An 11,656-nucleotide genomic window follows, 5' to 3' on the forward strand; every position below is an offset into this window, starting at 1 on the left:
TTCAAGTAAATAATACAGAGAAATGAAGATTTAGAACATAAGGCAGAAGAATCACAGAGAAAAAGAGCTCACTGGCATCAAAACTCCAGTAAAGAGGCACTTTGGGCGTTAAACGCCAGAATGGTTACCATTCTGGGCGTTTAACGCCAGTAAAGCTATCATTCTGGGAGTTAAATGCCAGAATGGGCAGCATTCTGGGTGTTTAGAAAAATGCCCAGTAAAGAAGGATTTCTGGCGTTTAACGCCAGCCAGGATACCTGGCTGGGCATTAAACGCCCAAAGAGGTAGCATTCTGGGCGTTAAACGCCAGAATGGATAGCATCCTGGGCGTTTAACGCCAGGATGACACAAGGGAGGTAATTTTGTTTCCAATTCAATTTTTTTTCAATTTTTCATGTTTTAATTCAAAACTTTTTGCATTAAACACATTTTAAACTTTCATTCTTCATGTTTTTTTTTTGAAATTTTCAAACTAATTTTTCAAAAATCTTTTTCTTAATCTTATCTCATATTTTCAAAAATATCTTTTAAATTTTTGTTAGTCAAGTCATCAATTTTTAAAAATCAAATCTATTGCAATCATATCTTTTCAATCATCTCTTTTTAAAATAAAATCTTTTTCAATCATATCTTTTTAAATTTTGATTTCAATATCTTTTTCTAACTTCTTATCTTTTCAAAATTATTTTCAAATCTTTTTCAACTAATTACTATTTCTTATCTTTTTCAAAACCACCTAACCACTTTTCCACTTCCAATTTTCGAAAATCACTAACCACTTTTTCAAAAATCTTTTTAATTAACTAATTGTTTTCAATTCTAATTTTATTTTATTTCTTTTTCAAATTTTCGAATACTCCCTCTCTCTCATCTCTTTCTATTTATTTGCTAACACTTCTCTTCTACTTATAATTCAAATCCTCTATCTCTCTCTGTGTTTGAATTCCTCTTATTCTCTCTCTACCTCATTCCTCTATTCTTCTTTTCTTCTGACACCTCAAGGAATCTCTATACTGTGACATAGAGGATTCCACTACTCCCTTTTGTTCTCTTCTTTTTCATATGAGCAGAAACAGGGATAAAAACATTCTTGTTGAAGCTGATCCTGAACCTGAAAGGACTCTCAAGAAGAACCTAAGAGAAGCTAAAGCACAACACTCTGGAGAGGACCTTACAGAGAATTTTGAAAAAGAAGTAGACATGGCAGCCGAACCCAACAACAATGATAAAGATGCAAGGAAGATGCTTGGTGACTATGCTGCAGCAACTTCCAACGTCTATGGAAGAAGCATCTCAATTTCTGCCATTGGAGCAAACAACTTTGAGCTTAAGCCTCAATTAGTTTCTCTAATGCAGCAGAACTGCAAGTTTCATGGATTTCCATAAGAAGATCCTCATCAGTTCTTAACTGAATTCTTGCAGATATGTGATACTGTTAAGACCAATGGGGTTGATCCCGAGGTCTAGAGACTTATGCTTTTCCCCTTTGCTGTGAGAGATAGAGCTAGAACATTGTTAGACTCACAACCTAAAGAAAGCCTGAACTCTTGAGAAAAGTTGGTCAATGCTTTCTTGACCAAATTTTTTCCACCTCAAAAGATGAGTAAGCTCAGAGTGGATGTCCAAACCTTCAGACAGAAGAAAGGTGAATCCCTCTATGAAGCTTGGGAAAGATACAAACAATTAACCAAAAGGTGTCCTTCTGACATGTTTCCAGAATGGAGCATCATATGTATATTCTATGATGGTCTATCTGAAATGTCAAAGAGGTCATTGGACCATTCTACTGGTGGATCCCTTTATCTAAAAACACCTGTAGAAGCCCAGGAACTCATTGAGATGGTTGCTGTTGCATGAAATTGTGATCATCAATGGCGCCATCAACATGGTACGCTCAATTGCAATCTCAACTCTTTATCACAACTTCGCACAACTAACCAGCAAGTGCACTGGGTCGTCCAAGTAATAAACCTTACGCGAGTAAGGGTCGATCCCACGGAGATTGTCGGTATGAAGCAAGCTATGGTCATCTTGTAAATATCAGTCAGGCGGATTCAAATGGTTATGGAGGATTAATCATTAAAAGATAAATAAAATATAAAATAAAGATAGAGATACTTATGTAATTCATTGGTGAGAATTTCAGATAACCCTATGGAGATGCTCTGTCCCTTCCGTCTCTCTGCTTTCCTACTGTCTTCATCCAATCCTTCTTACTCCTTTCCATGGCAAGCTATATGTTGGGCATCACCGTTGTCAATGGCTACAGTCCGTCCTCTCAGTGAAAATGTTCAACGCGCTCTGTCACAGCACGGCTATTCATCTGTCGGTTCTCGATCATGTCGGAATAGAATCCAGTGATTCTTTTGCGTCTGTCACTAATGCCCCACAATCGCGAGTTTGAAGCTCGTCACAGTCATTCAATCCCTGAATCCTACTCAGAATACCACAGACAAGGTTTAGACCTTCCGGATTCTCAAGAATGGCCGCCAATAGATTCTAGCTTATACCACGAAGATTCTGATTAAGGAATCCAAGAGATATCCACTCAATCTAAGGTAGAACGGAGGTGGTTGTCAGGCGTACGTTCATAGGTGAGAATGATGATGAGTGTCACGGATCATCACATTCATCAAGTTGAGGAACAAGTGATATCTTAGAACAAGAATAAGCTGAATTGAATAGAAGAACAATAGTAGTTGCATTAATACTCGAGGTACAGCAGAGCTCCACACCTTAATCTATGGTGTGTAGAAACTCTACCGTTGAAAATACATAAGAACAAGGTCTAGGCATGGCCGAATGGCCAGCCTCCCAAAGAGGGTTCAATCATAAAAACATGATCAAAAGATGATCCGAAGATTGAAAGATTCTCCCAAATACAATAGCAAAAGGTCCTATTTATAGAGAACTAGTAGCCTAGGGTTTACAGAAATGAGTAAATGACGTAAAAATCCACTTTCGGGCCCACTTGGTGTGTGCTTGGGCTGAGCATTGAAGCTTCCATGTGTAGAGACTTTTCTTGGAGTTAAACGCCAGCTTTTGTGCAAGTTTGGGCGTTTAACTCCCACTTTTGTGCCAGTTCCGGCGTTTAACGCTGGAAATTCTGAAGCTGACTTGGAACGCCTGTTTGGGCCATCAAAACTCGGGTAAAGTATGAATAATTATATATTGCTGGAAAGCCCTGGATGTCTACTTTCCAACGTAACTGAGAGCGCGCCAATTGGGCTTCTGTAGCTCCAGAAAATCCACTTCGAGTGTAGAGAGGTTAGAATCCAACTGCATCTGCAGCCATTTTCAGCCTCTGAGTCAGATTTTTGCTCAGGTCCTTTAATTTTAGCCAGAAAATACCTGAAATCACAGGAAAATACACAAACTCATAGTAAAGTCCAGAAAAGTGAATTTTAAATAAAAACTAATAAAAATATAATAAAAATTAACTAAAACATACTAAAAGCATACTAAAAACAATGCCAAAAAGCGTATAAATTATCCGCTCATCACAACACCAAACTTAAATTGTTGCTTGTCCCCAAGCAATTGAAAATCAAATAGGATAAAAAGAAGAGAATATACAATGAATTCCATAAACATCTATAAGGATCAGTATTAATTAGATGAACAGACTTTTAGCTTTTGGCCTCTGAACAGTTTTGGCATCTCACTTTATCCTTTGAAGTTTAGAATGATTGGCTTCTATGGGAACTCATAATCTGGATAGTGTTATTGATTCTCCTAGTTAAGTATGATGATTCTTGAACACAACTACTTTATGAGTCTTGGCCGTGGCCCAAAGCACTCTATTTTCCAGTATTACCACCGGATACATCCATGCCACAGACACATAACTGGGTGAACCTTTTCAGATTATGACTCAGCTTTACTAGAGTCCCCAATTAGAGGTGTCCAGGGTTCTTAAGCACACTCTTTTTGCTTTGGATCACGACTTTAACCGCTCAGTCTCAAGTTTTCACTTGACACCTTCACGCCACAAGCACATGGTTAGGGACAGCTTGGTTTAGCCACTTAGGCCAGGATGTTATTCCTGTAGGCCCTCCTATCCACTAATGCTCAAAGCCTTGGATCCTTTTTATTATCCTTGCCTTTTGGTTTAAAAGGCTATTGGGTTTTTTTGCTTGCTCTCTTTTTTTTTTGAATTCACTGCTTTTTCTTACTTCAAGAATCATTTTTATGATTTTTCAGATCCTTAGTAACATGTCTCCTTTTTCATCATTCTTTCAAGAGCCAACAATTTTAACATTCATGAACAACAAATTCAAAAGACATATGCACTGTTCAAGCATACATTCAAAAATCAAAAGTATTACCACCACATCAAAATAATTAATCTGTTATAAAATTCGAAATTCATGCAATTCTTCTCTTTTTCAATTAAGAACATTTTTCATTTAAGAAAGGTGATGGATTCATAGGACATTCATAACTTTAAGGCATAGACACTAAGACACTAATGATCATAAGACACCAACAGAAATAAAACATAAAGCATAATTTTCGAAAAACAGAAAAATAAAGAACAAGGAGATTAAAGAATGGGTCCACCTTAGTGATGGCGGCTTGTTCTTCCTCTTGAAGATCTTATGGAGTGCTTGAGCTCCTCAATGTCTCTTCCTTGCCTTTGTTGCTCCTCTCTCCTGATTCTTTTATCTTCTCTAATTTCATGGAGGAGGATGGAATGTTCTTGGTGCTCCACCCTTAGTTGTCCCATGTTGGAACTCAATTCTCCTAGGGAGGTGTTGATTTGCTCCCAATAGTTTTGTGGAGGAAAATGCATCCCTTGAGGCATATCAGGGATTTCATGATGAGGAATTTCCTCATGTCCATGAGTGGGATCTCTTGTTTGCTCCATCCTCTTCTTAGTGATGGGCTTGTCCTCATCAATGAGGATGTCTCCCTCTATGTTAATTCCTACTGAATTACAGAGGTGACAAATGAGATGAGGGAAGGCTAACCTTGCCAAGGTAGAGGACTTGTCCGCCACCTTATAAAGTTCTTGGGATATAACCTCATGAACTTCTACTTCCTCTCCAATCATGATGCTATGAATCATGATAGCCCGGTCTATAGTAGCTTCGGACTGGTTGCTACTGGGAATGATTGAGCGTTGGATAAACTCCAACCATCCCCTAGCCACGGGCTTGAGGTCATGCCTTCTCAGTTGAACCGGCTTCCCTCTTGAATCTCTCTTCCATTGAGCGCCCTCTTCACAAATGTCTATGAGGACTTTGTCCAACCTTTGATCAAAGTTGACCCTTCTAGTGTAGGGGTGTTCATCTCCTTGCATCATGGACAAGTTGAATGCCAACCTTACATTTTTCGGACTAAAATCTAAGCATTTCTCCCGAACCATTGTAAGCCAATTCTTTGGGTCCGGGTTCACACTTTGATCATGGTTCTTGGTGATCCATGCATTGGCATAGAACTCTTGAACCATTAAGATTCTGACTTGTTGAATGGGGTTGGTAAGAACTTCCCAACCTCTTCTTTGGATCTCATGTTAGATCTCCGGATATTCACTCTTTTTGAGTTTGAAAGGGACCTCAGGGATCACCTTCTTCATGGCCACAACTTCATAGAAGTGGTCTTGATGCACCCTTGAGATGAATCTCTCCATCTCCCATGACTCAGAGGTGGAAGCTTTTGCCTTCCCTTTCCTCTTTCTAGAGGTTTCTCCGGCCTTAGATGCCATAAATAGTTATGGGGAAACAAAAAGCAACGCTTTTACCACACCAAACTTAGAAGGTTTGCTCGTCCTCGAGCAAAAGAGGAAAGAAAAGAGTAGAAGAAGAAGAAATAGAGGAGATGGAGGGGGCTTATGTGGTTCGGCTGAGGGGGAGAAGTAGTGTTTAGGTTGTGTGAAAATGAAGGAGTGAAGAAGGGTTTATATAGGGGTGGAGAGAGGGGTAGGGTTCGGCCATTATGGGTGGGTTTGGGAGGGAAAGTGGTTTGAATTTGGATGGTGGGGTTTGTGGGGTTTTATGAAGGATGGATGTGAGTGGTGAAGAGAATGGTGGGATTTGATAGGTGAGGGTTTTTTTTTCTTTTTTTTGGGAAGAGGTATTGAGGTGATTGGTGAATGGGTGAAGAAGAGAGAGAGTGGTGGGGTAGGTGGGGATCCTGTGGGGTCCACAGATCCTATGGTGTCAAGGATAGCTCATCCCTGCACCAAGTGGCGTGCAAAACGCCCTTTCTGCCAATCCTGGCATTAAACGCCGGGCTGCTGCCCTTTTCTGGCGTTAAACGCCAGTTTCTTGCCCATTCCTGGCGTTAAACGCCAATCTGGTGCCCCTTTCTGGCATTAAACGCCCAGAATGGTGCCAGAGTGGGCGTTAAACGCCCATTTGCTGCCCTTACTGGCGTTTAAACACCAGCAAGTTTTTCCTCCAGGGTGTGCTATTTTTCATTCTATTTTTCATTCTGTTTTTGCTTTTTCAATTGTTTTTGTGACTTCACATGATCATCAACCTATAGAAAACATAAAATAATAATGGAAAACAGATAAATATAACATTGGATTGCCTCCCAACAAGCGCTTCTTTAATGTCAGTAGCTTGACAGTGGGCTCTCATGGAGCCTCACAGATGTTCAGAGCAATGTTGGAACCTCCCAACACCAAACTTAGAGTTTGAATGTAGGGGTTCAACACCAAACTTAGAATTTGGTTGTGGCCTCCCAACACCAAACTTAGAATTTGACTGTGGGGGCTCTGTTTGACTCTGTTTTGAGAGAAGCTCTTCATGCTTCCTCTCCATAGTTACAGAGGGATATCCTTGAGCCTTAAACACAAAGGATTCTTCATTCACTTGAATGTTCTCCTCTGTTAACATCAATCACAGCCTTTGCTGTGGCTAGGAAGGGTCTGCCAAGGATGATGGATTCATCCATGCACTTCCTAGTCTCTAGGACTATGAAATCAGCAGGGATGTAATGGTCTTCAATCTTTACCAGAATATCCTCTACAAGTCCATAAGCTTGTTTTCTTGAATTGTCTGCCATCTCTAGTGAGATTCTTGCAGCTTGTACCTCAAAGATCCCTAGCTTCTCCATTACAGAGAGAGGCATGAGGTTTATGCTTGACCCTAGGTCACACAGAGCCTTCTCGAAGGTCATGGTGCCTAATGTAAAAGGTATTGAGAACTTCCCAGGGTCCTATCTCTTTTGAGGTAATCTCTGCCTAGTCAAGTCATCCAGTTCTTTGGTGAGCAAAGGGGGTTCATCCTCCCCAGTCTCATTACCAAATAACTTGTCATTTAGCTTCATGATTGCTCCAAGGTACTTAGCAACTTGCTCTTCAGTGACATCTTCATCCTCTTCAGAGGAAGAATACTCATCAGAGCTCATGAATGGCAGAAGTAAATCCAATGGGATCTCTATGGTCTCAGTGTGAGCCTCAGATTCCCATGGTTCCTCATTAGGGAACTCATTGCAGGCCAGTGGACGTCCATTGAGGTCTTCCTCAATGGCGATCACTGCCTCTTCCTCCTCTCCAAATTCGGCCATGTTGATGGCCTTACACTCTCCTTTTGGATTCTCTTCTGTATTGCTTGGAAGAGTACTAGGAGGGAGTTCAGTAACTTTCTTACTCAGCTGACCCACTTGTGCCTCCAAGTTTCTAATGGAGGACCTTGTTTCAGTCATAAAACTTTGAGTGGTTTTGATTAGATCAGAGACCATGGTTGCTAAGTCAGAGTGGCTCTTCTTAGAATTCTCTGTCTGTTGCTGAGAAGATGATGGAAAAGGCTTGCCATTGCTAAACCTGTTTCTTCCACCATTATTGTTGTTGAAACCTTGTTGAGGTCTCTGTTGATCCTTCCATGAGAGATTTGGATGATTTCTCCATGAAGGATTATAGGTGTTTCCATAGGGTTCTCCCATGTAATTCACCTCTTCCATTGATGGGTTCTCAGGATCATAAGCTACTTTTTCAGATGAAGCGTCCTTAGTACTGCCTGGTGCAGCTTGCATTCCAGACAGACTTTGAAAAATCATATTGACTTGCTGAGTCAATATTTTGTTCTGAGCCAATATGACATTCAGAGTATTAATCTCAAGAACTCCTTTCTTCTGATTTGTCCCATTGTTCACAGGATTCCTTTCAGAAGTGTACAGGAATTGGTTATTTGCAACCATTTCAATGAGTTCTTGAGCTTCTGCAGGCGTCTTCTTCAGATGAAGAGATCCTCCAGCAGAGCTGTCCAATGACATCTTGGATAGTTCAGACAGACCATCATAGAAGATACCTATGATGCTCCATTCAGAAAGCATGTCAGAAGGACACTTTCTGATCAATTGTTTGTATCTTTCCCAAGCTTTATAGAGGGATTCACCTTCCTTCTGTCTGAAGGTTTGGACTTCCACTTTAAGCTTACTTAATTTTTGAGGTGGAAAGAACTTTGCTAAGAAGGCATTGACTAGCTTTTCCCAAGAGTTCAGGCTTTCTTTGGGTTGTGAGTCCAACCATATCCTACCTTTGTCTCTTACAGCAAAAGGGAATAGCATAAGTCTGTAGGCCTCAGGATCAACCCCATTGGTCTTGACAGTGTCACAGATTTGCAAGAATTCAGCTAAAAACTGATGAGGATCTTCCAATAGAAGTCCATGGAACTTGCAATTCTGTTGCATTAGAGAAACTAATTGAGGCTTAAGCTCAAAGTTGTTTGCTCCAATGGCAGGGATAGAGATGCTTCTCCCATAGAAGTCGGGAGTAGGTGCAGTAAAGTCACCCAGCACCTTCCTTCCATTGTTGGCATTGTTGTTGTTTTCGACTGCCATGTCTTTTTCTTGTTTGAAGATTTCTGTTAGGTCCTCTACAGAGAGTAGTGCTTTAGCTTCTCTTAGCTTTCGCTTCCTTTCAGGTTCAGGGTCAGCCTCAACAAGAATGCTTTTGTCTTTGCTCCTACTCATATGAAAGAGAAGAGAACAAGAAAATATGGAATCCTCTATGTCACAGTATAGAGATTCCTTGAGATGTCAGAGGAAAAGAAGAATAGAAGGAGGAGGTAGAAGAAGAGGAATTCGAACTTATCAAGAGAGATAGAGTTCGAATTGTTGATAATGGAGGAGTGTTAGTCCTTAAATAGAAGGATGTGAGAAGAGGGGAAGAATTTTCAAAAATAAATTAAAAGATTTTGAAGAAATTTTGAAAAATTGAAGAATGATTTTCGAAAATTAAAGTTGGGAAAGAAATAAAGTGATTTTTGAAAAAGATTTTGAAATTAGAAATCAAAAAGATTGAAAATTATTTGGAAAAAGATGTGATTAAGAAGATATGATTAAAGAGTTATGGTTTTAAAAAGATATGATTGAAAAGATATGATTGAGAAACAATTTAAAAAGATTTGATTTTTAAATTAAATGACTTCGCTAACAAGAAATTTAAAGGATATGATTCAAACATTAAACCTTTCTTAACAGAAAAGGCAACATACTTGAAATGTTGAATCAAATCATTAATTGTAGGCAAGTATTTTTGAGAATGGAAAGAAATTGATTTTGAAAATATATGATTGAAAAGATATGGTTTGAAAAATATTTGATTTTGAAAAATTATGAAAACTTGAAAAAAATTTGAATTAAAAACAAAATCTTCCCTCTTGTATCATCCTGGCGTTAAACGCCCAAAATGGTATCCGCGTTTAACGCCCAAAATGCTACCCTTTTGGGCGTTAAACGTCCAGCCAGGTACCCTGGCTGGCGTTTAAACGCCAGTTTTTCTTCTTCACTGGGCGTGTTGAACGCCCAGCTTTTTCTGTGTAATTCCTCTGCTGCATGTTCTGAATCTTCAATTCTCTGTATTATTGACTTGAAAAGACACAAATTAAAAATTTTTTTTTTGAATTTTTAATGATGAGGAATAATCAAAATGCAACTAAAATCAAATAAACAATGCATGCAAGACACCAAACTTAGAAGTTTGTATACTATTGACACTAACAAATTGAGAATGCATATGAGAAACAACAAAACACTCAAGACAAGAGAATTTAAAGATCAGAGCAAGGAAATCATCAAGAACAACTTGAAGATCAATGAAGAACATAATGCATGTAATTTTCGAAAATTAGAAGAATAAAGACATGCAATTGACACCAAACTTAAAATTAGACACTAGACTCAAACAAAAAACATAAAAATATTTTTGATTTTAAGATTTTAAAAATTCTTTTTTTGTGCTTTTTCGAAAATTGAGTGGAAAAGAAAAACAAGGGTTCAAAATTCTTAATGAGAATTCCAGGAATCATTGCAATGCTAGTCTAAGACTCCGGTCCAGGAATTAGACATGGCTTCACAGCCTGCCATACTTCAACAAATCATCATGAAACTCTAGAATCCATTCTTAAAAACTCTGAAGAAGAAAATAGAAATATTTTTTTTGTATTTTTGAAAAATTTTCGAAAAGTAAAAAGCTTAAACATAAAATAAAATTACCTAATCTAAGCAACAAGATGAACCGTCAGATGTCTAAACTCGAACAATCCCCGGCAACGGCGCCAAAAACTTGGTGCACGAAATTGTGATCATCAATGGCACCATCAACATGGTACGCTCAATTGAAATCTCAACTCTTTATCACAACTTCGCGCAACTAACCAGCAAGTGCACTGGGTCGTCCAAGTAATAAACCTTACGCGAGTAAGGGTCGATCCCACGGAGATTGTTGGTATGAAGCAAGCTATGGTCATCTTGTAAATCTCAGTCAAGCAGATTCAAATGGTTATGGAGGATTAATGATTAAAAGATAAATAAAATATAAAATAAAGATAGAGATACTTATGTAATTCATTGGTGAGAATTTCAAATAAGTGTATGGAGATGCTTTGTCCCTTCTGTCTCTCTGCTTTCCTACTGTCTTCATCCAATCCTTCTTACTCCTTTCCATGGCAAGCTGTATGTTGGGCATCACCGTTGTCAATGGCTATAGTCCTGTCCTCTCAGTGAAAATGTTCAACACGCTCTGTCACAGCACGGCTATTCATCTGTCGGTTCTCGATCATGTCGGAATAGAATCTAGTGATTCTTTTGCGTCTGTCACTAACGCCCCACAATCGCGAGTTTGAAGCTCGTCACAGTCATTCAATCCCTAAATCCTACTCAGAATACCACAGACAAGGTTTAGACCTTCCGGATTCTCAAGAATGGCCGCCAATGGATTCTAGCTTATACCACGAAGATTCTAATTAAGGAATCCAAGAGATATCCACTCAATCTAAGGTAGAACGGAGGTGGTTGTCAGGCACACGTTCATAGGTGAGAATGATGATGAGTGTCATGGATCATCACATTCATCAAGTTGAAGAACAAGTGATATCTTAGAACAAGAATAAGCTAAATTGAATAGAAGAACAATAGTAGTTGCATTAATACTCGAGGTACAACAGAGCTCCACACCTTAATCTATGGTGTGTAGAAACTCTACCGTTGAAAATACATAAGAACAAGGTCTAGGCATGGCCGAATGGCCAGCCTCCTAAAGAGGGTTCAATCATAAAAACATGATCAAAAGATGATCCGAAGATTGAAAGATTCTCCCAAATACAATAGCAAAAGGTCCTATTTATAGAGAACTAGTAGCCTAGGGTTTATAGAAATGAGTAAATGACGTAAAAATCCACTTTCGGGCCCACTTGGTGTGTGC

The 11,656-nt window shown here is 39.1% G+C and overlaps 1 non-coding gene across 1 annotated transcript; it reads right to left on the reverse strand.

The window, feature by feature from the left end:
- Nucleotides 1-1,605: 1,605 nt before the first annotated feature.
- On the reverse strand, nucleotides 1,606-1,709 carry LOC112714082 (small nucleolar RNA R71). Its single transcript, XR_003159038.1, has one exon. It is a non-coding gene; the product is annotated as a small nucleolar RNA R71 (small nucleolar RNA).
- Between the last annotated feature and the right edge of the window lie 9,947 nt (nucleotides 1,710-11,656).

Source organism: Arachis hypogaea, chromosome 9, assembly GCF_003086295.3.
Source record: "Arachis hypogaea cultivar Tifrunner chromosome 9, arahy.Tifrunner.gnm2.J5K5, whole genome shotgun sequence".
In the NCBI taxonomy this organism is placed as follows: domain Eukaryota; kingdom Viridiplantae; phylum Streptophyta; class Magnoliopsida; order Fabales; family Fabaceae; genus Arachis; species Arachis hypogaea.